Source organism: Phoca vitulina, unplaced genomic scaffold, assembly GCF_004348235.1.
Source record: "Phoca vitulina isolate PV1807 unplaced genomic scaffold, GSC_HSeal_1.0 scaffold32, whole genome shotgun sequence".
In the NCBI taxonomy this organism is placed as follows: domain Eukaryota; kingdom Metazoa; phylum Chordata; class Mammalia; order Carnivora; family Phocidae; genus Phoca; species Phoca vitulina.
The window spans coordinates 13,023,074-13,047,237 of record NW_022589735.1 but is presented as its reverse complement, the minus strand read 5'-3'; the positions used below and the strand labels follow the sequence as shown (position 1 = coordinate 13,047,237).

At 37.8% G+C, this 24,164-nt stretch overlaps 1 long non-coding RNA gene across 1 annotated transcript in view; it reads right to left on the bottom strand.

Annotated features, from left to right (window-relative positions):
* LOC116645229 overlaps positions 1-24,164 on the bottom strand; it is a 42,509-nt gene that overhangs the window by 5,772 nt on the left and 12,573 nt on the right. Inside the window, exons 4-5 of the long non-coding RNA XR_004301924.1 lie at positions 5,263-5,419; positions 3,679-3,847 (exon numbers count right to left, since the gene is read on the bottom strand). This is a non-coding gene — a long non-coding RNA (uncharacterized LOC116645229). The remainder of the gene's footprint in view (positions 1-3,678; positions 3,848-5,262; positions 5,420-24,164) is intronic.

The window sequence follows — 24,164 nt, the reverse complement described above, 5'->3', positions numbered from 1 at the left end:
ATACACCATTAATTTAGAATAAGCCCTCCACTAATAATGACAATTGATTTCTTTGTTTAATTTCTCTACAACCAAATGACACACTTTACATTGAACCCCAATTTAAAGTCCTTCGGGAATTTGGATTACATGACACCTTTTCAAAAGGTTTTATTTGATGACCTAACCCACCTGATGTTTTTCTCTTTGCCACATTTAAAATATAAAAGTGCATCTAATTAAACGATTATAATTTGAGTTATTAACTTTTAGTAAAAAATTAATAAGCATTTCTAAAAAGAAAAAGAAAACTTCCCCACATAAATTTCCCTTTCAACTTACGCTAACATCCATTTTATAATGAACTACAATGCATGGCGTATTTCCAGGTTTAAAGACATTACCTCCATCATTCTCTGTGGCCTGAAAGTCAACATTTTAAGGTACCAGCAACTGCTCTCTCTGAATACACTGACCTCGAGCCAGTCAGACATTCTTTTCTGCTTCAATTTCTCAGCTATAAAACAGATTGATGATATCTAGAAATATATGTTTTACATACACAGTAATGGCAGCCTTACTTGTCAACCAATCCTACTGACTACTATTCTTACTATGCTATAAAAAATAAACTCTTGTTGGCATAAGTATAAATCCCAAGTTCAGAGTCCCTGAATTCAAGTGCTGACTTTGCCGCTTATAAAGCAGATCGTGTTGGCCATGCCATTTCACCTTACTGAGCATCTATTTCTGCATACATCGGAAGTGATTAATGATACATATTCTGCTTCACTTCACGCACTTATGAACATCAAATAAGAAAACTCGTATGATTTTCAAATCACAGTAGGAAGATGACGAATAGAAGGAACAAATATATTTCAAAGACCATGATGTGTTTTCTGCTCTCTGGAATCCTGAATCCACCAGCGTGTATTTCTAACAAGCCAAAATAGTGTGATCTGAATGGAACATTGTAAACTAAACAAAGGCACATCTATATGACTACTACGAGCCAAAACAAGGATAAGCGGCATGGTCTACCTAACTATAGTTGAGCCCCAAATTCAATCTCATTGCATCAGCCATAAACAAAGTAAGGACTTACAACAATAGGTATATCACATCAAATCTACTATTGCGTTAGAACTTCCTTTCTTATTTTTAATGCCTAGAATCATTTGTTGGTGATTGAAGGCAAAGGTAGGACCTGTACCTATGAACGTGATATAAACATTAGTCAGAATGGCGGTTTTGAGTTTTATGCTATAGGCCATTTCCCAACATGGATTTCTAGTCCCAACTTTTATCCAGAGTTACAAATGAATATTTTTTCCCTATGTGCTGTGCATCTCAAATAGTACATCCAAAATCATATACTTCCATTTCGCACTTACATGCATTGGTTAGAGACTTTTTGCTTACTTTTTCCGTATACTTCTTAAATAGCTTGTGCAAATGTTGTATAGAAGCACATGTAACAGCGAAAGTGAAATAAAATAATAAATTTCTATATTTCACTAATTCTTAGTAAATGGATACATGCATAAAGATGAACTCATGCCAAAACTTTACCTATCTCCTGAAAGTCAAGCCTTGACAAGGAAAATATAATTGTAAGGGAATATTATTAACACCAGTTCCTCACAAAGTGTACACCCGATGCAACCCTCAGAATTTGAAACAGAGAAAACAAAATGAAATCTACTTTCTAATGACTCAACTCAAATCAACTTCACCCCCCACTGAGAAAAAGCTCACTGAGAAATAGTTATGCAGCATATTTCCGAAGTCCAAACAGCACTGCAAAGAGACACTGGTTACGAAATGTTTTGATAAGTGTGATGTGAATAATTAATAGATGAGAACATTTTTATTCCTTTCTAAGGGCAGCAGGAGATTAAGTTAACAATTTACGATGGCATGAGTGATTACTTCGTTTCCGTATAAAAATGAGCTGCTTAAAATCTAATCCTCACGGTAACAGGTAACACGTATAGCTCCTTGAGAAAAGCAGCAACGTGTTCAGGACAAGTGACAAAAACAAGTAGATCGGCAGCAGTATTTGAAAACAGCTGTCATGAACTGTCAAGAAAGAGAACAGACAGAATCAGTCTCTGACAGTGGTCCAGGCCCTGAACCACAGCAAAGGCAAATTTCCTATTATTTTTTCTGACTTCTATACTCTCTAACTTTAGAAATATTTAGATGAGATGCTTATATTAGAACAGAAATGAAAAAGGATAAGGAAATCGACAAATTTATATTGACTTCGTAGATATTTGCAGACGAAAGGGAAATGAAAACTTTTCCATTTTACTTAAGGAAGGAGGACATAATATTGCTTTATGACTCATAAAACTTTTAGAATTTATTCTCAAAAAGGCACACATCAGTGTTAGATCCTAACACAGGATGGCTAAAACCAGATGGGAATCTATGAAAAAAATATGCAATGTATTACAATCTAAAGGCCATGAACCATATTTTATTTCTTAGATTGGGTGGTGGTTACAAGGGTTTGCATTTTGTAATTATTTGCCTTGCTGTGTACTTATATTTTGTAAACTTTTAGAGAAATGGGTTGTGTTTCATAATTTTTAAAATGTTATTTTAAAATGTTACAAGCTGGGGTGCCTGGGTGACTCAGTTGATTAAGCGTCCGACTCTTGATTTCGGCTCAGGTCATGATCTCAGGGTCATGGGATCGAGCCCCACGTCTGGCTCCGTGCTCAGCTCAGAGTCTCCTTGTCCCTCTCCCTCTGCTCTTCCCCCCACTTGTGCACGCTTTCTCTCAAATAAATAAATAAAATCTTTCAAAAAATAAAATAAAATAAAATGTTATAAGCTAAGGGATGTCTGGGTGGCTCAGTCGGTTAAGTGACCAACTCTTGGCTTCACCTCAGGTCATGATCTCAGGGTCATGATCTCAGAGTCATGAGATTGAGCCCCACACTCAGCACAGAGTCTGCTGAGATTCTCTCCCTTTGCCCCTTCTCTTGCTCATGCTTGCTCTCTCTCTAAAATAAAAGTAAATAAATAAAATCTTTTTTAAAAAAAACATTACAAGCTGAGGAATCAGCAAAGTCCTAGTTGTACTTAATCTGTGGCTATGTCTGCCCTATCTGAAAATACACTTCAGCCAGTTCATTAAGGGGCTAGAAGCATTCGTCAGGCAAGGCTTTTGGCATCATGCAGATAAGATAATCATGCAGACCAAATAATGAATTTTATATATTTCACTAATTCTTAGCAAATGGCCTGGGGGCAGGTATGACAATGAACTCATGCTGAAATGTATCTATTTCCTAAAAAAAGAAAAAAAAAAGCCTTGACAAAGACAAAAGAATTCTAAATGAATTACTAATACCGGTTGTTTTTTTTTTTTTAAAGCTTTTATTTATTTATTTGACACAGAGAGAGAGAGAGAGAGAGAGCACAAGTAGGCAGAGAGGCAGGCAGAGGGAGAGGGAGAAGCAGGCTTCCCGCTGAGCAGGGAGCCCGATGCGGGGCTCGATCCCAGGACCCCGGGACCACGACCCGAGCCGAAGGCAGACACTTAATGGCTGAGCCACCCAGGCGCCCCACTAATACTGGTTTATAGCAAACACCAGGATGCACATCCAGTATAACCCTCTTACTTGAAACAAAGACAATAAATGAACCCTAATTTACTGGTGGTTACTATGATTTACTTACCCTAAGTGGAAGCCAACTGTTGTGGGTTATGCCATCTACATAGCAACTCACTTCTCTGTCCTTCAAATTCACCCCTGGAGATGTTACTTCAGACATGCTCGTGGTAGATAAATGTAGTCCTGATTTACATTGCTAGGTCATGGAGCATGAAATCTCAGTGCGCTCCAATCTGTGTATAAATATGAAAAGGTAAACAAATGCACTCACCTGTGTAGGGATAAGAGAGAGTGCTTACTGCATTAAAGAGCGTGCAAAAAAAAAAAAAAAGCGGGGGGGGGGGGCGGCTGGTGGCACAGTCGATTAAGCATCCACCTCAGGTCGTGATCCCAGGGTTGTGAGATCGAGCCCTGAGTTGGGCTCTGCGCTTCGCGAGGAGTCTGCTTTGGATTCTCTCTCCCTCTCCCTCTGCCCCTCCTGCTTGTGCTCTTTCTCTCTCTCTCTCTCTCTGAAAATAAATAAATAAACCTTTAAAAAAAAAAAAGAGTGTGCATATTACAAAGTTCTGTGAAACCAATGAGTGTCCAAAATGTATTGATATATAGTTGCAAATGCAGGAATGAAGATATGGCATCTAAAATCGTGTCCAATAATGAAGCACAGTGGGTTATGTATAAGAGTTGGTAATACGGGTTTTTAAATCTCAGTCTATAAATATTCTTTTCTAACCTACACTGAAAAATGTCTGAAGGAAACAGGAGTGTTAACACACACACATACAATCATTTGAATTGAAAAACTGTGGCAGCAGCTAAAATTTAATGAGTAACCTATTTCCTTTTAGACCGTGAGTCCACCATCCCACGTTAATTGGATTGTCTGGCATTCATAGCCACCAGATGGAAAAACTCAACATCGTGCAAAGAGCTACCGACCTTGGCTGTTTGTGGATCATGCAATGTGATTCACTTTGAATATTTTAGGAGACGACTGCCTCGTGGATTCTCATCATCTTTTTTATTCCTCTGTCTTCTATCTTTAATTACAGAATCACGAGATTTGGGGGATGTTACAAGGCACAGGATGAGTCAGCAAAATACACATTTGTGCTTATTTTGAACTTCCCCTGTTTTCGGTAAAATTTCTTGTATGAAAAAAGTATGAAAATCGCATGTCAAATAAAAAGAATTTTGACTTTGCAAACATCTTTCAGAAATAATGGCAATAAATTTAGGAGAAAAATAAGAGTAGGTCAGTGTTTTTCTTTGTGAAAGGGCTCATTAGGCTGGGGCAGTCAGGGACTGCCCAATTAGGACCTTTCAACTAAGAATACCATTCTGGTTCGATAAGTTTCTATATTCCAGCTAGGCTCAATTCCTTTTATTGTAAGATATTATATTAGCGAGGTGACAATAGCTACTATAACAGATAAACCCTAAAATCTCAGTAGCTTAACACAAATCTCAATGGCTTAACACAAGTTTATTTTTCGCTCCTGCAGATTCCAAACACTTTTCTTCTTCAAGGGTGTCTCTCTGCCAGAGGTTAATTCAACAGTTCTCACCATTGGAAGGAGGGCATGAATTTCCGGCAGACAGCTAGCTGTCTCTTCCACGGAAATTGTGCTTTTAGGAAATCTCAACTTACCAGGAAAACTCAAGTCGTGAGTCCATATTCCCGTGACTTGGGAAGGCTCTTTCTTCTCGGTCGTGAGATAGCCACAAAGCAGAATCATAATAAAGTACAGAAGAGTTTGGAAAGATTGCCATCCTATAGTCAATGGAACACTCCAGAAGAGAAGTACCTATGGTATACACAGAAGGATAAATGTTAGAGACAGATTTTACACACCAAAAGGAATTCTGATAGTTTTCATAATAGACGTGAGGTAAATTATGCTATAAATGTGTTAATACATGAACCTTATTCTATGACGACCCTACAGGATCATCTACATTCATTTTGCTGATGTTTGCATTTTAACACATGAGATTGAAAAGTTCAACTATGTAGAGTGGAGGATGGCTTCAATAGAAACAAGGAAGTTTCACTGGATTCTTTATGAAAGTGGCAGCAAAGGTCTGATGGTGAAGCTTCTGTCCTATTTCTCTCCACTTGCTCTCACAGATTAGACAATGTGCTGTCTAGTTTATATTTGTTATCCTATATCCCTTAGATATAAGCTGGACTATGGGTCATTGCGTATCCTTTCTGTCATAAAACATTTCACTGTGACCCTATTAGGTCAAATCTAAGTAATTCAGGTATATGACTGACACACTGATTCTGGCCCATTTGGTATGTCATTGCCACAATGCAGTATTAAACCCTAAGATTTCAATGTTGATGGGGCAGAGGATTTTTTGCACAGAAGACTGGAGACCTCTGAGGATGAACATCTCCGTACTAGGAACAAAGATCACAGTGGTAGGCTGACTCTTTCCCCAGTGATGTCATGGCTACTGGATGCTGATATTGAGAAATAATGGTGACAAAGCAGTCAAAAGGTACTCCCCTGAGGAAGGAGGATTCATTCATCTGCAACAGAACTCCCACGATGAGGCAAATATCTAAAATCTTCAGATTCTACCATCAGATCAATCTCTGTCTTCATTATACCTTCCCAGGATGCCAAGTTATCACGAATTTTACAAATGAAATGTTGGTACATGTTAGAGTCAGCTACCTTTCTAGTCACTGCTGGGAAAACAAAAGGGACTGGTTCTCATCTTGATTCTTCCATTTAGTTAAACCTATTGCAATTGTTCATCATTCCATTTAATCAAAAACTATTTATTCAGTGTCAACTATGAGCTAGCTTCTACTTGGTTCTACAGAGATGATATTTAAAAACACACTAAAACTCTAAAATAACGCCTCTTCCTTTATGGAACTGATAATCTAGGGGAGGGGACAGATAAACAAATATTCCCATAAATATAGAAAGAAGTCCAAGGAAAGCAATGCATGCAGCCATGAGAACACATCAGACCCTGGGGGCCAGGGAAGAACTCCTTGAGGTGGTTGGTTTCACCGTGAGATGGAAGGATATGTCAGAGTAACCTACACAGTGGCAGTTGGAAGCAGAAAGCTGGGGTGTGTAGACATAAAATGATGTCAAATTGAATAAAATTATATGACTGACAGAAGGCTGATCACACACAGGCTTAGAAGCCACTTCGGGTGATCCCCATCTTTGCACTAAGCCAGCAATGGGAGGACGCTGACTTCATCGGACTTGTATTTTACCAAGGTCAACCTTGAATCCAAGGGATGTCGAGAAACCACAGGGGAAGCTATTTCCTTCACTCTAACAGGTTCCCCTAGTTTTCAAGCCAGCTCAACTTAATTATGCAGTGGAAAACAACTTATTTATAAAAAAGAGTTGAATTTCACATGCCACAAATTTTGCTGATGTTATTAGGCAGCATTACATTACAGACAAGGCTTGTACTAAAAAAAAAAAAATGTTGCTATCTGTCTCTATATTAAACACCACATGTATACTGGAATATACCCACAATCTCTTGCCTGGGTGTGTTTCCAGTTAAAGAAAATAAGTCCTCCATTCCCCCTGCTTCCCTGTCCTTTCTGCTTATTCCCAAGACCAAATTTTCATAAAAAAATATGGACCACTAGTTTATGTCTTCTCTTAACTTTGAAATCCTTCTAGCAAGTAAGCCTTTGAAATTGAAATTCGTCATGACAAAGCACCTGGTGTCACACTCATGATGGGGAGCCCTCAACAGTTGTTGAGCCAGGAATTTTCTCTCCACTGGCAAATTCCCTCTTTCACGAATGCTTTACTCATTTCATAAATAAAGTATTTTAGGAAATATGGACCAGCACTTAGCCTGTCCACATTTCGGTGGATTACTTAAATTTCAGAAATTAAAAGGATTCTATAATTGTGAGTTCTGATGGTTATCAGCAATATTACAATGCCAGATCTTCTGTTAAACATTTGTGTGAAAATTAAACATGATTTAAATTCTAGCTTCTAAGATTTATTTCTCCCTGCTACTATTACACAAAACCACTATTAATATGCTGTGAAATGAGACATCTACGGCATTGCTAGTAAAAGCCTTTAAGTGGTAATCCTTCTGAATCCTTTCTTGTAATAGCCGAACATTTGCTGTACAAAACCAATGAAATTCACACATGCTGCTATGGAGTGGTGGAGTGATTATTACAGCATTTTTTTTTCCCCAAAGTACCTTAGGCATTAGATGATTAGAGAATAGTCTTATGTTTTAAACTTCCTGCCAACAATGTGGCTTTTAGTTGCATTGGATTGAGGACAAATTGTAGTATAATGTATGTTGACAGTTTAATAACACGGGTTACTATCCTTGGTGTACTTTATGATGTAATACATCCTTACAGGTGTCTCCAGAGAATTGTGCTATGATTTTCAAGGCACAGAAAATTCAATAAACTAAAACAGTCTGAGTAAGATTTCTGCCTTCTGTATACTTTGGACATTTTCCTAAAAAATAAATAGGTGCTACCCTTCTAAAATATTTTTCCAACATGCCTTTTCTGTTTTTCTTCTCAAGCTGTAGATTTTAAGACTGGAATGGTACAATTCTTATTAAATTATACATTAAAAATATAAAAGTCTCTTTCTTTATATAATAAACAGTCTTTTCCAGGTCTTAAAGGTAAAGTTCCTCTTCTATAAAAAGCCATAATTGTGGTTTTCAAAAATCTCATTAAATATTTAGATCTTTTAGAGCCACAAGTGTTTTCTGTTGAAGTTTAAACACATTTAGGCTAATTATTTCTAATGTTTTGACCATTGTACAAATACTTAGGGTATTAAATAGCTAATAGCATAAAACAAAATAGCAAGTCTTATGTGCAGAATTCATATAATTACTCCTGGATTTTCTTTTCATCAAGATACTTCTGGGTGAAACAAAAATGGCAATACAATGTATTTTTGAAAGTGATATGAAACATTAGTATTAAACGAATGCAAGTCTAAATACAGATGTGACTTTATGTAGCCTTATTCCCATTTACACAACTATAAACACAAAAAAATATTCAAGTTCTTAAGCACGCTAAACCCACTGTGATTTCACAATGGACAATTGTCTGGTATTTCAGTGATTTGCAGAAAAGAAAACATACTACAATATCCTAAAAGAAATATTCTCCCAATACTACTTTATTAAAAAAAAAAAAAAAAGACTCAGTAATTTTATCATCTACCTGTAAGGTGAAGGCACAGAAAATGACTATAAATCACTATTTTCCACAACTACGATCTTTTATATAGTCCTCTCTTTTATTTTTATTTTTTTTTAAAGATTTTATTTATCCATTTGAGAGAGAGACAGAGAGAGAGAGCGTGAGAGCATGAGAGGGGGGAAGGTCAGAGGGAGAAGCAGACTCCCTGCTGAGCAGAGACCCCGATGCGGGACGATGCGGGACTGGATACTGGGACTCCGGGATCATGACCCGAGCCGAAGGCAGTCGCTTAACCAACTGAGCCACCCAGGCGCCCTATAGTCCTCTCTTAAAAAAAAACAAAAAACAAAAAACTAGACAGTATGGGAATACAGAGGAACATACAGCAAGTTTCCCATCCTAAAGGTAAGATAGTCACTTTTTAGGAAGTACTTCCTTTGTTGCAGATACTGTGTAAAATATTTGACGTACATTATTTTCTCTACTGCTCCAAGCTACCCCAGAGGATAGGTTCCTTATTATTATCTTCATTTTACAGATGAGGAAACAGCATCCAGAAAGGTCAGTGGTTGACCTCAGATTTTAGAGCACATACATGGTGGAATTAGGATTCTCAATCTAGCATTCAGAATTCAGACTCTGGAACATACTGCCTTCCTCACTGGCCAGGCAATTGATTTAGATTTTTTTAAAAAGGCACATGTGGGTATTTTCATTAAAAACAACACAAGCTAATATAAAGAATACTAAACGGACATAGATTGTGACTTTTGTTTGTTTGAGGACTAAGAAACTCAATCGCTTCGGAAATCCGTTTGGAGATCCCTTCATCTCAGTGCTCACCCAACAACTCAATGTTAGTGCTCTTGAAACTCATGCTACTTAAATTATCTCATTGTTATCGTTATTATTGCATTTTCTAGCGGCATCTCAGAACCAAACTATCTGTGTGTTCAAAGCACACATATACAAAGTAATCAAGTTTTTTGTGAAGCTCCTGAAAGCTGAGACAGGGTGATGCGAAAAACAAATTGCAGTAGAGTATGAGGCTCAAAGAAAAAAAAAATCATGCCCTTGAATTCTAGCCTACAAGAACTTTTTCAGTTCCAGTGTCTTTGTTGCTTTTTCTAATTTTTTTGGCCCAGGGTTTGTGCGCTTTCCTCCTCCCAGGGGTTCCACCAGGCAGGCCTGGTTGGAAGAGGTCCCAGCAGAGAGCAGAGGTCTGAGGATTATTGAAGTGGTTTTCTTTTTAATCACTTATAAAAACAGAGACAAAGCCAGTCACCAGCCATGTGATTTACTCCAAGTCTCCGGGTCTCTAAATTCCTTGAAGAAAGCTAGAATCAGCACTTTTCCAACAGCGTGGTATTTTGAGCTTCAGTCAAGTTTGAGTACCATACTGCTTTGGGAAGGGGAGAGAGGCAGAGGAAAAAAAAAAAAAAAAAAAAAAATATATATATATATATATATATATATATATATATATATATATCACTTGAACGTCTTAATAAAATGGAGACCGTACTTAAACTACCATGCTCAAGCACAGGGTATGTGCTTGTGTCTTTAGTCTCTCCTAGCACTTTGAAAATGGATTCTCGCTTTATTTCCTGGTTGATGAAGCTTAACACAATCTCCGTTCCTTCCTCTCATAGCCTCTGATTTTTCTTTCGTGGGGTTTGCAATCAGAAAGTACTCCTTAAAAGCTAAATTAGGAACAGAAGATGAAGAGACTGAGATAAATCTGATTGCATTGGTCCTCACTAAAACGTAATTAACTAGCATTTAAGTAAACACTCCCTAGGCAATTGCAGAGAAAGGGGCAAAGCCCTGAAAGAGGAGTCACAATTTTAACACCCTAGTGGCCAAGCCGTCTTGGGAATGGTCCGCGGTTTCACATGAAATCCCCACCCCTCAAAAAACAACAACAGAAATCCTAAGGATGAGCACAAAGGATTAATTTCATTTTATTGTGTATTTGCAAGTTTCAAGGCTGGGTTAACCAGGCGACAGTATGCATTCCCCCCCATCCCAACCACGCCACCCCCACTTTAGAAAAGAAAGCAATCTGTAAACTCAAACCAAATGTTTTCCATTTCTTTTCCTCTCTCAGAAACGTCAGCGGACTTAGTCAAGCACAGGCAAAGTGCCAGCCGCAGCTAGATTACGCTAACCCTGGGATGCGGGAGTTGGCTGTGTTCCTCTGAGGCTTGCACAGGATGGTATTAAAAGTAATGAACACACAGAGAGACCCTGCAGGGCATGACGTGGTTTGTGTTTACGCCTCATTGGAACACTGTGGGTATTAGCGATTCTTCCAAATCTTCACCTGTATGGTGTCCTCTGGTTTTGCACACGTACTGACTCACTTCTCAACATATTTTGGCTTCTTTCCCTTGCAAATGCCCACTCCTCACACTCCAAGCCTGCATCTGTCTTTCCCTTCACCCTTCCCTCAAACTATACTCTAGTCAATTTGGTGGAGGCTTTCCGGTCCCTTTCTAAACAAGATCCCTGTTTCCTTGGAGCAGATGATGCCTAGGGTTACATCCTGAGGAGATGTGGACAACTTGAAAATTTTCAAATTCCATTGCATAAATTAGAGTATATGTAGGATCTAAACTAAAGGTTTATTAATTAATGTATAAAATGCAGCTTAATTTTACAAATAATAAGTACCTAATATTTTGGTTGGAATATTCACAGTCGTTAAGAACATTAAAGAAATGTTGCACACGTAGTTTTACCTTCAAAGATATACGTAGGGACTAGGTATACTAAGAGAATTTGAAACTAGAGAGAATCGATAGTCCAACATTTACTATTCATTGAAACATAATGATTTTTGTCCAATAATGAAACTGACATGACTGTTAACTTTATGAAGAAAAGAAACAAAATTAAAACGGCCCTGTGGTAATTCGCTTGGTCTCTTTCATCTAGTGTTGTTTTATTTGTACTTGCATTCTATAGGAGGCACAGAAAACACATTCTTTTAAATAGTTTGTAAAATAACAAGACAATACCATAATGATTGTATTAGCAGCAAGATAACAATACAATCCGGAAATCCAGAGCAACATGATACAACTTTCCCTAATAAGTGACTAGTGACTCAAGTCAATTGAGGGGACCTTCCGAATAAAACTAGAATACATGTGCATCTACCAAAGCCCATGGCTAAATGATCTCCAAGTGAAATAAAATCTGTTACTGGAAGAAAAGGAGTCACTAGCAAATCCCTGGTCATTACATGGTTAATATTAGTCACCTAATAGGAAGGTTACTTCCCATTAAGTCCAGAAGGTGAGGCCACGATGATCCCCTTACACATAATAGCAATGTACCAAAGAAGGAACTGATTAGATTACAATTAGAAGAGCTATTGCAAAGCCCTAAATATATAATTGGCAGGGTTCCTCCAAGTGGGAAGTGCTGATATCCAATACACATCAGCTCTGGCTTGGCTTGTCTTGTTAGGTAAACAAAATGTGTCTTGCCTGTCATTGTCATAAAATATTAATGCACTGGAAGTCTCTAAACCTTGCTAAGCATAAGGCCTATTATCACACTTAAGAGCAAAGCAATCTAATAAATCGCTGGCTGTGTAAAAACGAAGTCAGCTGGCAGAGACAGCAATCTCCCTTAGGGATGGTAAGAGCCTCATCTTCAACTCCAGCAGCTGCAGTTCCAGAGAAATTATGTTTCTTCTGCTTAGTAAAAATACATTTGTGCTGAATTCTGTTATTTAAACTCTAATGGAATCATTAGGAATATCCATACATTATGAGTAATAGAAAATTAACTAAGAAAATCATCTACAGGACTGTCATATAATAGGCACGGTATTTTTATTAGGCTTGAGTTTTAGGCAGTGAAATCTGATGTCAAATCACGCTGCTTACTTCTAAAACCCATTCCGAAAGAGTAGGAACCCCCAACTCATACATAAATAATCATGTGTAAACACTGAGCACTGAACTACTGTCCCTAATTGAAAGCAACTCACTTGTTTTGCCCTGGTAGGGGTCCTTCAGGCAGTAAGTAAACAGAAAAGCAATATTGTTGCTATGTACCTTAAAAACTGTTATAAAATTGCTGGTATGTTGTATTTTATGCAACACTTAACCACTCTCTGAAAACCCGAAGAAAAATATATTTCAGAATGGACCAAGCCTTTACTTGCCTCCACCCCCCCCAAATATATACACACTTTAAATTAGTCAAATCAACATATTTCCAGTAAGACAGAAAAGGTAAGCCGATAGATTTTTAAAATAGTAATGACAAGTGATAATAAGTGCTTGCACATATATTATTTCATTTTAACTTCATAATAACCCAGTAAGGTAAACACAACCATCACATCCATGTCCAAAATAAAGGAACAGATCATTCTCCCCGAGTCAATCATTTCACGGGAGGCACCATTAGTTTATAAATGCTACTCAACTGACTTTGAACGCCACACCTCTCAAGGCAGCCCAGTTTTTGTTGTTGCTGTCATTTTATTTTCTACTTACAACTTCATCTTGACAAAGACGGTGTTTCAAACTCTGAAAAGCATTTAGCCTACCTATATGTAATCGCGACCAAGGGATGGTAATTTGAGGTTACACGATTAATGGACGGTGTGTCCCTTTCATAGGACATTCGGTAACAAAATGTTGATGACCCACACGTGTGGAAAACATGAACTAAAAAAGCCTGCCATACTTAGAAGGAATATTAGGAGATGAAAATATATTTAAGTCAAAAGGGGAAATAAGCCCTTTCTTACGTGGCACAGGGATCATAGGCTTTACACTTACTCGGAGACTAATGTGGGCACTTAACAAGCATCCCTCGTCCGTAGGATGATGGTGCTTCAGGAAAGGAACACAGTCCTCCCCGGTGTTTGGTATATGGTGATAACATTCTCCATAAGGCCATGCCATTCCCCCGTAAGTTGACAGTAACCTTTATGTCAGAGAAACTAGAGAATTATCACTAGAATAAAGTGTGCATTATTTCCTCACTTAGGAAAAACTACATCATAATCAATCTGAAGCACAAGGATCTCTAGTGGTGTGAAAAGTGGGTCTGGAAGCTACACATTTACTGAGTAAATGCTGATAAGATCACCACCAGCTGACAGCGAGATCATCTCTCTGAATTCCTCACACTTAGGTCCTTTATTCAGTCAGCCCGTAACTGTTGATAACCTGCTCTGTGTGTAGCGTAACGGGACCTGCTGAAGTCAGAGGCGATTATGATTCAATGGCTGTCCTCAAGGTGTCCATACCTTTGTTAAGAAAAATTAAATTACATTAAATTACACACTCAGATATGTTAATAAAGGGACAAAGTGCTCAGTGACACAGAAGATGCAAAAAAAAAAAAAATTCTACTTCTTAATTTTCTGAAATCAAATCTAATCTGACATCAAATCAAATCTAAGACTTTATTTGCCCCTGGTGGCAAGAAGGGCATTAGCGGCCACATAGGCTCCTTTCTTCTTTGCTTTATTTGGTCCCTGGACAATGGCAGATCACCTTAAGCCTTAGCGCATGGTGGCCATTCTCCATGTCACAGTTCATTCTGTGGCAGTCGGCTGATCAGGCAGGCAGTGCCCCTCAGAGCTGAGTCCTCTCTCCATTAATCTCCTCAGATCTTGGTCAAAGCTTCCAGGGAACAACCACCACTTAGTGGCCAGTTTTCGAGCACTCTCCACAATGTCTCACATTAAGGCATGACATCCAAATGACTTTCCTTTTTCTACCTCCCCCCAAACCTACAACAGGATGTGTGCCCCTCTCCTTTCTTCTTTATTGAGAATTAACCTCTCATTGGCACTTCCTGCTCATTCTTCTCACTGCGTAAAAGATCCAATAGTTCTCCCTTGGTTGCTTCCTGTAACAGTTGAGTGTAATAGTACAGAGAAGTGCTGAATGATTCATCAAGTCAGGCTCCGTACCCTCAAACTAGAAAATACCTGTTTACCTCTTCTGAGGCAAAAAGAAAACATAAAATTCAATTCAAAAAAAGCAGTAGTACTCTCCTCTTTCCCCAAGGATGAAGCCCATTCCTTTATAGGCAGCAAAATAAACACCATGGTTGATTCGGTGCATCCTGCAATTTAAGTTCTCAATATCTCACCCTGTTACACCTCAACCACAAGCACACAAAAAGCATGTAGATGAATTTCTAGCTAAATTCTTCAACTACACCATGCTCTTTCATGATCTCATTTCCATATCTGTACATGACATTTTCTCTCCTGGAATGAAAATGCTGCATTTTCAAGGCTCTGTTCATATGTCAACATTTCTATTAATTAATTACTAACTTCTCTAAGCAAAGAGACTTACTCTCTTCACTTCTATAGCATTTTAATATTACTACTATAATATACTTGAGATTATATTATAATTACCTGTTTACTTGATGGTCTCTACCCATAGATCATTATGTCCTAGAGGATATGCACTATTTCTATTTTTTAAAGATTTTATTTATTTATTTGAGAGAGATTGAGCAGGAGAGAGAGAGCAGAAGTGGTGGGGGCGGGGGGAGGAGAGAAGCAGAGGGAGCGAGAGAAGCGGACTCCTTGCTGAACAAAGAGCCGGATGCAGGGCTTAATCCCAGGACCCCAGGATCATAACCTGAGCCAAAAGTAGATGTTTAACCAACTGAGCCACCCAGGTGCCCCCACTATTTCTATTTTATAAATATGTTTCCAGTAGGACACAGGTCTCAACTTTGGAACACCTCGGATGACAATAACAGGATGGCAAAGAGGATGTGAAGGCAAAAAATAGTTAAGATCAAGACTATACCTGGGTCCAATACCCCAAAATACTGACTAATCATTTGAGTAATCTATTTCAGTATTGTGGGAATACTGGAATCACTGGGCAGTGATGAAACTTGGCATCAAGCTAATGGCAGTATTCAGATCTAAAGGGTTCTCATTGAATCACATTGAATCTAGACACCAGCTGGTGGCTTATAGTTCAGGGATTGATGTGTGGTGAGGGCAGTTAGTGCTCCAGCCAGGTAAACCAGAGAAAGGAGTAGGAGAAGAGCCAAAAAAAGAGCTCAGCCCTAGGACCAAAAGAGATTTTCCTTTGCATCCCTTTATAACACTAATCATCAGTCATAGTGGTAATTGTAGTAACAGTTATTAGTATTATTGCTAATATCAGGACTAGTAAAGAAAAATATCTCCCAAAGTCCCCAACATACTTCCCTCATATCCTATTAGCCAGAAGTAGCTAAATGAAATAATGCACTGAAAGATGTTAATACTGGAAATGAAATGCTCTGTAACTCACAAAATGTAAAAATATTATATTTCTTAATTTTCCTAAAAACATCTAGTCTGAACTCTGAGAATCCATTTACCAGTGGAGGCATGTTGGCTCCTTCTCTCTTGCTTTCTTTGGTCCCAGGAAAATGGCAGCCTTAAAAATTAAGCCTAAGCCTTAATGCATGGTATTCATTCTTAGAGTCATCTGATCACTTCTAGATGCCCATGGTCAACTGGGCTTTCTGGATTGCCTCAAATCAATAATGATACATTCCCTGCCTCTGGGTACATCGTCATACAAAGTCGGCAAGAAAGAAGTGAAAATGGCTGATGGGTAGACCACAAATAGTATCTACCATAATCAGACAGAAAACATATCCCCAAAATCACTTCTTGGCAATTTGGCTAAGATCAAGTGAAAACAGATGCCCTAAAACACCAAGAAGAGATAAAGAGATGGTAAGAATGAAAGATAAGTTATAAACATATTGAGCATAGAAATAGAAATGTCAACATAAGTTAACAGACAAATTTTATAGGAAATGAATAAATTGAGGGAAAGACATTTTAGAAAAGGTAATGACTTAGAATTCTCAGAATTGAAGAAAAATGTAAGACCTTGAATTGAAAGAACACATAGCGGCAAACTGGATAAATTAGGACTAACCTACATTGACACATGCTCTGGTGACAATTAAGAACATCAAGTAAAAATAAAAGGTTCTTTAAAGTTCCCGGGAGGAAAATCCAATCACTCATAGAGGAGTTAGAATTAAACGGACATTGAAATTTTCAAAGACATCATAGTCAAGAAGGTAACAGAGTTACATTTTCAGAGTGTTGAAATAAAAGCACATGATGCTGGAATTCTATATCCTATTAAACATTTTCTTTAAATGTAAGTGTGAAATAAAAATATTAGCAGGCAAAAAAGACTTCAAAAAGTTAATCACACAAAAACCTGTGTTCTTCAGCAAATAAAGAATTAGATCCAGGAGGATGCTGCAAATACATGAGAAGTAAGGGTGAATAAATAACTTAAGGAATTATTTTATTATCTAAAAGAGCAATGACCATAAGAAAAAAAATCTAAAAAGTAAGAAAATGTCCCTAACAGTCAAGAATTAAAACTCTAGATGTTGTATAAATGGAGTGTTTCCTAAAGGGTTTAACTTATTGAAATAGAATTTATAGATATTTATAAGCTAAAAAAACAAATTAGAAAAAAATAAAAAATAAACTTCAGCATAAGTCATTTTTTTAAGATTTATTTACTTATTTGAGAGAGACAGAGAGAGGAGGGAGAGGGGTAGAGGAAAGAGAATCTCAAACAGACTCCCTGTTGAGCACAGAGCTCAACGCAGGGCTTGATCCCACAACCCTGAGATAATGACCTGAGCCAAAATCAAGAGTCAGATACTTAACCGACTGAGCCACCCAAGTGCCCCTAGCATAAGTCTTACTAAAAGATAATCACTTTTCAGACCAGCAGGAGAAAATTCACCATTTTCAGTGGATATTAGGAAAATAGGGGAAGTAAGGTGGGGGGGGGAGGATAAACAAACTTTTAATAAACTGAAAAAACAAAATATATGTCAGAAGTCCCAATATAATAGTAATTAAAAGAAATAGAAATGGCCTTTACCACTGACCAAAAATCTCTGGTGAATTTTTTAAAAGATTCACACGTATGAAAATGCAAAATACATGAAGTTTACAAATCAAGGGAGAGGAAAAAATGACTGCACACAATCATGGACCAAAATAAAGCCAGGATCAGACAAAATAATTTAAAATAAAAATGATCATGAGGAGGGGCACCTGGGTGACTCAGTTGGTTAAGTGTCTGACTCTTGGTTTTGGTTTGGATCATGATCTCAGGATCATGATATCGAGCCCCGGGTCAGGCTCTGCATTCAGTGGGGAGTCTGGTTGAGATTTCTCTCTCTCTCTCTCTCTCTCTCTCTCTCTCCCTGCCCCTCCCCCTGCTCACATGCTCTCTCTCTCTAAAATAAAATAAATAAAATATGAGGAAAAAATAGAGATATTATATGCTGGCTATGTATAATCATCATGAATCCATCTTCATATAACAGTGCAGTCGAAAATATTATATAACAGCTCCGATAGACCTAAAGGAGGAAATGGATACATCAACAATTATAATTGGAGATTATTAACTAATTACTGCCAATAAATCAAACAGACCATGAAAAAGCAAATATATTCCTTACTGATTAAAAAAAAGCTCTAATTAATAAACCTTACATCAATAGAAACTATGCATTTGCTTCAAGCAAAATTTAAAAATTTAGAAAAATTAACCTTGTACAAAGCCACAAAATCTCAATAAATCCCTCCTAATCAGTATTATATAGACTTTATCTGTAAAGCAATAAAATTATATATCAGTTAGTAGTTAAAAAAATTAGTGTCTTGAAGAAAATATTTCTCAATAACCCTTCGATTCAAGAAGGGAGATTATATAAGTTTTGAAGTAGAAAAATAGTAGTAGTACCCTATTTCAAAATCTGATCATCCATATGAAACAGATTTAAAGCTATGTTGGGGTTTTCATTGACCATAAACTCAATATGGACCAACAGCTGAAAAAAAAAATTGAACAAACAATAAATGAGATCCAGCACCTTTTTTAGTGCAAGTACAGTATCCAAAACACAAAAAGTTAGAATTCATCCTGAATGTTGTATTCTGTATGAGATGATACAATATAAGGAGAATCATGAGGAAAAACAGGAAAAATGGGAGTGGAGGGCCCCAGGATGGAAGGCTCAACGCCTTATTCAGATGGTTGGGATTTCAGGACAGTCAAGTAGCACAAGCACATGAATCCTCAATGTATCAGGAGTTACCATCTGTACGGTGGTGGAGTGTGTAGATGGATAATTCATGTGATTCAAAAGGGCAAAAGTGAGACCAACACCTGGGAATTCCAGTAGGCAGAAATTGAAAGAAGGTAAAAAAAAGAAATTTCTAACAGAGTTAATTAAAAACAATTGCTCAGAACAGCAAGTTAGGACAAAAGAATATTCTAGCAGAGGTGGCCTCCTGATGCAGTAAAAGGAATTTCTACAAAGAACAGGTCATTGGAGAGCAATCCATCTATGTCCATCTATGTCCCAAGTTGTAGAACAGGACATCTATGCATCTTGGGACTCAAAAATGTCTGAAGTTCTTTATTTTCACAATAAAAATATCAACTCTTTGAAAAAGAATAAATTCTCTTAATGGTACATTTGTGTTGTCCATGCAAAAAGTGGTGATTGCTACTGAATTTTACCTTTTCATGTTCCTGGTCAAATTTCCATTAGTATGCAGCCCTAATGATGGAAAATGATTTTGCCTAGAATTCGGTTTATTTTTCAGCCCTGATTTACCCCTCTGAATTACAAAAAGAGTGCTAAGAACTTGCATGTGTTTAAAGTTCTATAGAGTTTACTGTGCCTTTTCCTTTGATGAATAATAACATTGGAAAATATTTCTTTCACAAGAGCTAGAGACTGTGAATTTTTGTTTCTACTATAAGCATGGACTACTTGTTACAAAATGTTAAGAAGAGTTTTTTGAGTTTGCAACGATGAAGACTGGTGTCTTCTGTTACGCTGCCAATAATATGAGTTTGAGCAGCAAGGGATGAGGTATCCCTCACTGAAAAATGGAAGAGAAACTTCCAGTGCAATTCCTGTAGGATGGCCAAACAGAGGACAATATTTTCATTCATCTGTTAACTAGTTCATTCATTCACATACTATATGAGTGACACTCTGTGTCGCAGTGAAGAGCATGGACAATGGAGCCAGCCTGTATGGATGCAACTCCTATCTTCACCAAATGAGAAGTATGAAAGTCTAAGCAAGTAGCCTGATTTTCTTGTCTTCAGTTCCTGCATTTGTAAAGGATGATAATGATGGCTACTTCCTAGGTTTTTGTGAGGATTAAATGATGATAGAGATGATAGATAGATAGATGGATAGATAGATTAGATAGATAAAGACGGATGGATGGATGGATGGATGGAGGGAGAGAGAGAGATAGAGAAGGATGGATGGATAGATAGAGGATAGATAGATGGAGGAAGGGAAGGAGAGAGAGAGAGAAGGATGGATGGATGGATGGATGGAAGATAGATAGATTAGATAGATAAAGACAGATGGATGGATGGATGGAGGGAGAGAGGGAGGGAGGGAGGGAGAAAGGGAGGGAAAGAGAGAGATAGAGAAGGATGGATGGATAGAGGATAGATGGAGGGAGGGAGGGAGGGAGAGAGAGAGATGGATGGATGGATTGATGGATGGAAGATAGAAAGATATAGATAGATAGATGATAGATAGATAGATAATAAAGATGGATGGATGGATGGATAGATGGATGGATGGAGGGAGGGGTGGATGGATGGAAGATAGATAGGAGGATAGATAGATAGATAATAGAGATCAATAATTACAGATGACAACACATGTACAGATATATAGTACCTAGAACAAAGACTGGTCTTTGTGCCATCTAAGTGTTAGCTGTTACTACCATGTCCCAGAATCTGGGCTGGATGCTAGGGATACAATATTGAGAAAATGAAAGATACTTTAATAAAATACAATATGGTATGATAGGTCAAATTATGGAGTTCTACTTAATCCTAAAAATACAGGGAAGTTGTTGAAAGCTTTGAAATGGGCAAGCTAGGGTCAGTTTTGCTTGTTTTAAAGATTATTCTGGCCTCACTGAGACGAACGGATTGACCAAGGAAGAGGGGAAGGTTTCCAAAGAATGGACACAGAGAGACGAGTGCAATGTTATTACATGCCAAAAGCAAGTGCAAAGGAAGGCCAAAATTTTCTAATTTTCTTTTTCTGAAAATGTGGTGGGCTTGCGTTCGTGCGTGCACGTGCATGTCTGTTGGGGGAGGTGAGGCTGCGGTGTACACGTGGCTGTGCGGTCTGCCTAATCATTGGCGAACGCCGCTCTGCCTTTGGAGTTGCAGTAAGTAACACTCCGACCTTTACAAAGTTCCTAAACCTCTCTGAGACTTAATTTCCTCTTTTTGTAAAACATGGATTCACAGCATTTTGCAAAGAACTGAATAAGAAACTGTGTGTGAAAGGAATTCTTAATCATAAGGCACAATATAAATGTTGCAGTTGTGATTATGTCCAGGATCTGGAAATCTCAAGGTCTCTTCTAGGATGTTTATTTTACCAAAGGAGAGGCATAAAGATGGAAATGGGATGTCACAAGGCAAGAAAAAGTGGTGATTAATATCTGTGGTTACAAATCAAGCTTTTCATGTAACAACGTCCTTCATCTAGAATGTTTCAAGGGGCCTCATCTCTGACCAACTGCTCCAATATCTAACTCCCTCCCTCAGGATTTTGATTTCCACAGGTTTTCCCCTCACTGGGACAATGATCAGAACATTTTTTTAGCCTCCCACTATCTTCTTACCCTCACATCCCTCTTGAACCCAACTCAAATTCCGTGTTCAATCAGTACCATCATTCCTGCTCACATACCACCATACACACAATGCCCCCCCTTCATCATACTCCCCTGGAAAAATCCCAACCCCAGTTAAATTCAACTATCCACATGGGCTGCTTCTGCCCCCTGAGAGGTGAATATATGAAGGAAAACAAAACCACACTGACCGGATTCATTTTATAATCATGACCACTAACTACGGTCCTACTATACTTCTCTCATTCTTCTAGACGACTGACTAATGCTCTCCATTGTGCTAAATCCAATAGCCACTTTGCATATTACTATATAAGCAGCCCTTTACATTTTTATATTTAGCAATCTGATCAGCCTGGGAAGTTTAGGCTTGGTCCTAGTTTGGGATTTCTTCTCTTACGGTGAGCTTGTCCTACTGACCACCTGTGTGATGCAACAACCTCCTTCCAACATAAACATATACACACACAGGCACATGAATCCACGTAAGTGTGTACATACAGACTCATAAGGGAGGTCTGATCTCCCTTATCCTACTTGATTCCCCCCCCCCCATAGCTATACCACCGTTTGTCATACTATATATTTACTCGTTTGTTGATATTCATCTCATACCATTCAAATATACATTTCACAAGGACAGGGACTTTGTTTTATTCATCATTAAATCCCCAAAGCCTCCAGCAGCGTTCAACATTTAGTAGGTACTCAACAAGTTTTATTTGAATGAATGAATAAATGAGGGAAATCAATATTTAAATTTAGGGAATTTCCCAGAAGATAAAAATAGTTGTTTAATTAGCAATGACAAATCAAACGTGTTAACAAGCTATGATATAAATATTCCATATATGTATTTATTCATTATTCAGTAGTATTTATGACTTGCTTGTTTCCAAAAATGATCTGAGGCAACTGATATGTATACAGTATTGCTATTTATTAACTGAGTACAGAATATTCTCTCTGTCTCTTATGAAGGAAAAAAAAATGTGGTCTAATTGTTTTATAAAATATGAGTGAACCTTCATTAAAAGGGCACAGGGAACAGAGTAATAAGGCTTTCTTCAAACAGTGACTGATGAAAAATTTGTTGGTTTTTTTTTTTTATATAATTAAAAAAAACACAAATGGGCAGTGCCAAAGTTAGGGGATCTTTGAGTTACTAGAAACCTAGAGGATTTTTTTTTTTTTCATTTCAAGAGTGAAGATGTCAACTGAGCCTCTACTCTCTTTTTTTTCTTTTTAAAGATTTTATTTATTTATCTTAGAGAGAGAGAGAGGGACAACAAGAGCGGAAGGGGCAAAGGGGAGGGAGAGAGAGAAATCTCAAGCAGACTCCACACTCAGCGCAGAGCCCAACACAGGGCTTGATCCCAGGACCCTGAGATCATGACCTGAGCTGCAACCAAGAGTCAGACACTTAACTGCCTGTGCCACCCAGGCACCCTTTAAAAAGAAAAAAAAAAAAAGATTTTATTTACTCTCTTCTTTGATATACCTATGCTTCTTTCCAGTTTTACTAACTCAAAAGACGATTCCTCATATGCCAAATATACTATTGAAATTTGCATCTTGTAAAAAAAAAAGTCATTCTCAAATATTTACTATTATCATTTTGGCATAAAAACAGGTTTGCCCCAATTCTAAAACGTCTAAATTGGTCAAGACATGTTAAGTCTCTCTACCTACTTTTGTATGTCTAATATAAGTTCTTGCCAAAAAAAAAAAAAAAAATAGAGATATCTTTTCAATTCTATTAAGAAAGTAATTTTCATGATGAGATTGGCTAGAGTTTGGAACGAGTTTTACATAGAAGTGGAGAAGGCTTCGAGGCCATTAAAATAAAACCATACAAAACAGTGGGGAATGTACTCTACTAGGAGGGAAAATGCTGTCCAGATCCCTGGAGGCTGCCGCCGAGAGCTGAATAGGCCTTTTCAATCTCCAGCCTTTATGATTCCAGGTAACTATTCTGAGAATAGATGAAAGGAGTGGGTTTTTATTCTATCCATGTTGAGCTCCTATTAGCCTCTTGAGGAAATAGGGGTTTTGCGGAAAGTGTGAGTTTTCTGAGTGTTACTGAAATGTCCTTGTTTAATTTCCTTATGAAAAGGCACTCTAATAATAGCTACATCTTCTAATATTAACAAAGCTGCAAAGTTACACAAGTCAGAATAATTTTCCTCTGCTTGGATGGCAAAATCCTTCAATGTCCTTGTCTCTCTTTTCCCAATGTGCCACCCCCTTTATAGTCGATGTTTGCTCTTTAATATTTGATTCCAGGCATCCTGATACAGAGCTGCAGTGTGAAGTGGGAATATTCAAAAGGGAGAGAAGATATGGCTGCCACCCTACCATGAGCAAGTCCACTGAACTGTAAATCTACCCTACATTTAATTACTCAACTAGACGGTGCATGGATAAGGTCTCCCGAGTGTTGGCTATCAGAAGTGATTGAGTCAGCTTGCAGTAATAAGCTTTTCTACAGCTAAAGCCAAAGGTTAAAAGTAGACATAGAACTTCAAGGCAAGGATTGTTTTTAAAGAGCTGCAAAACTCAAAGAATAACAGAACCTTCT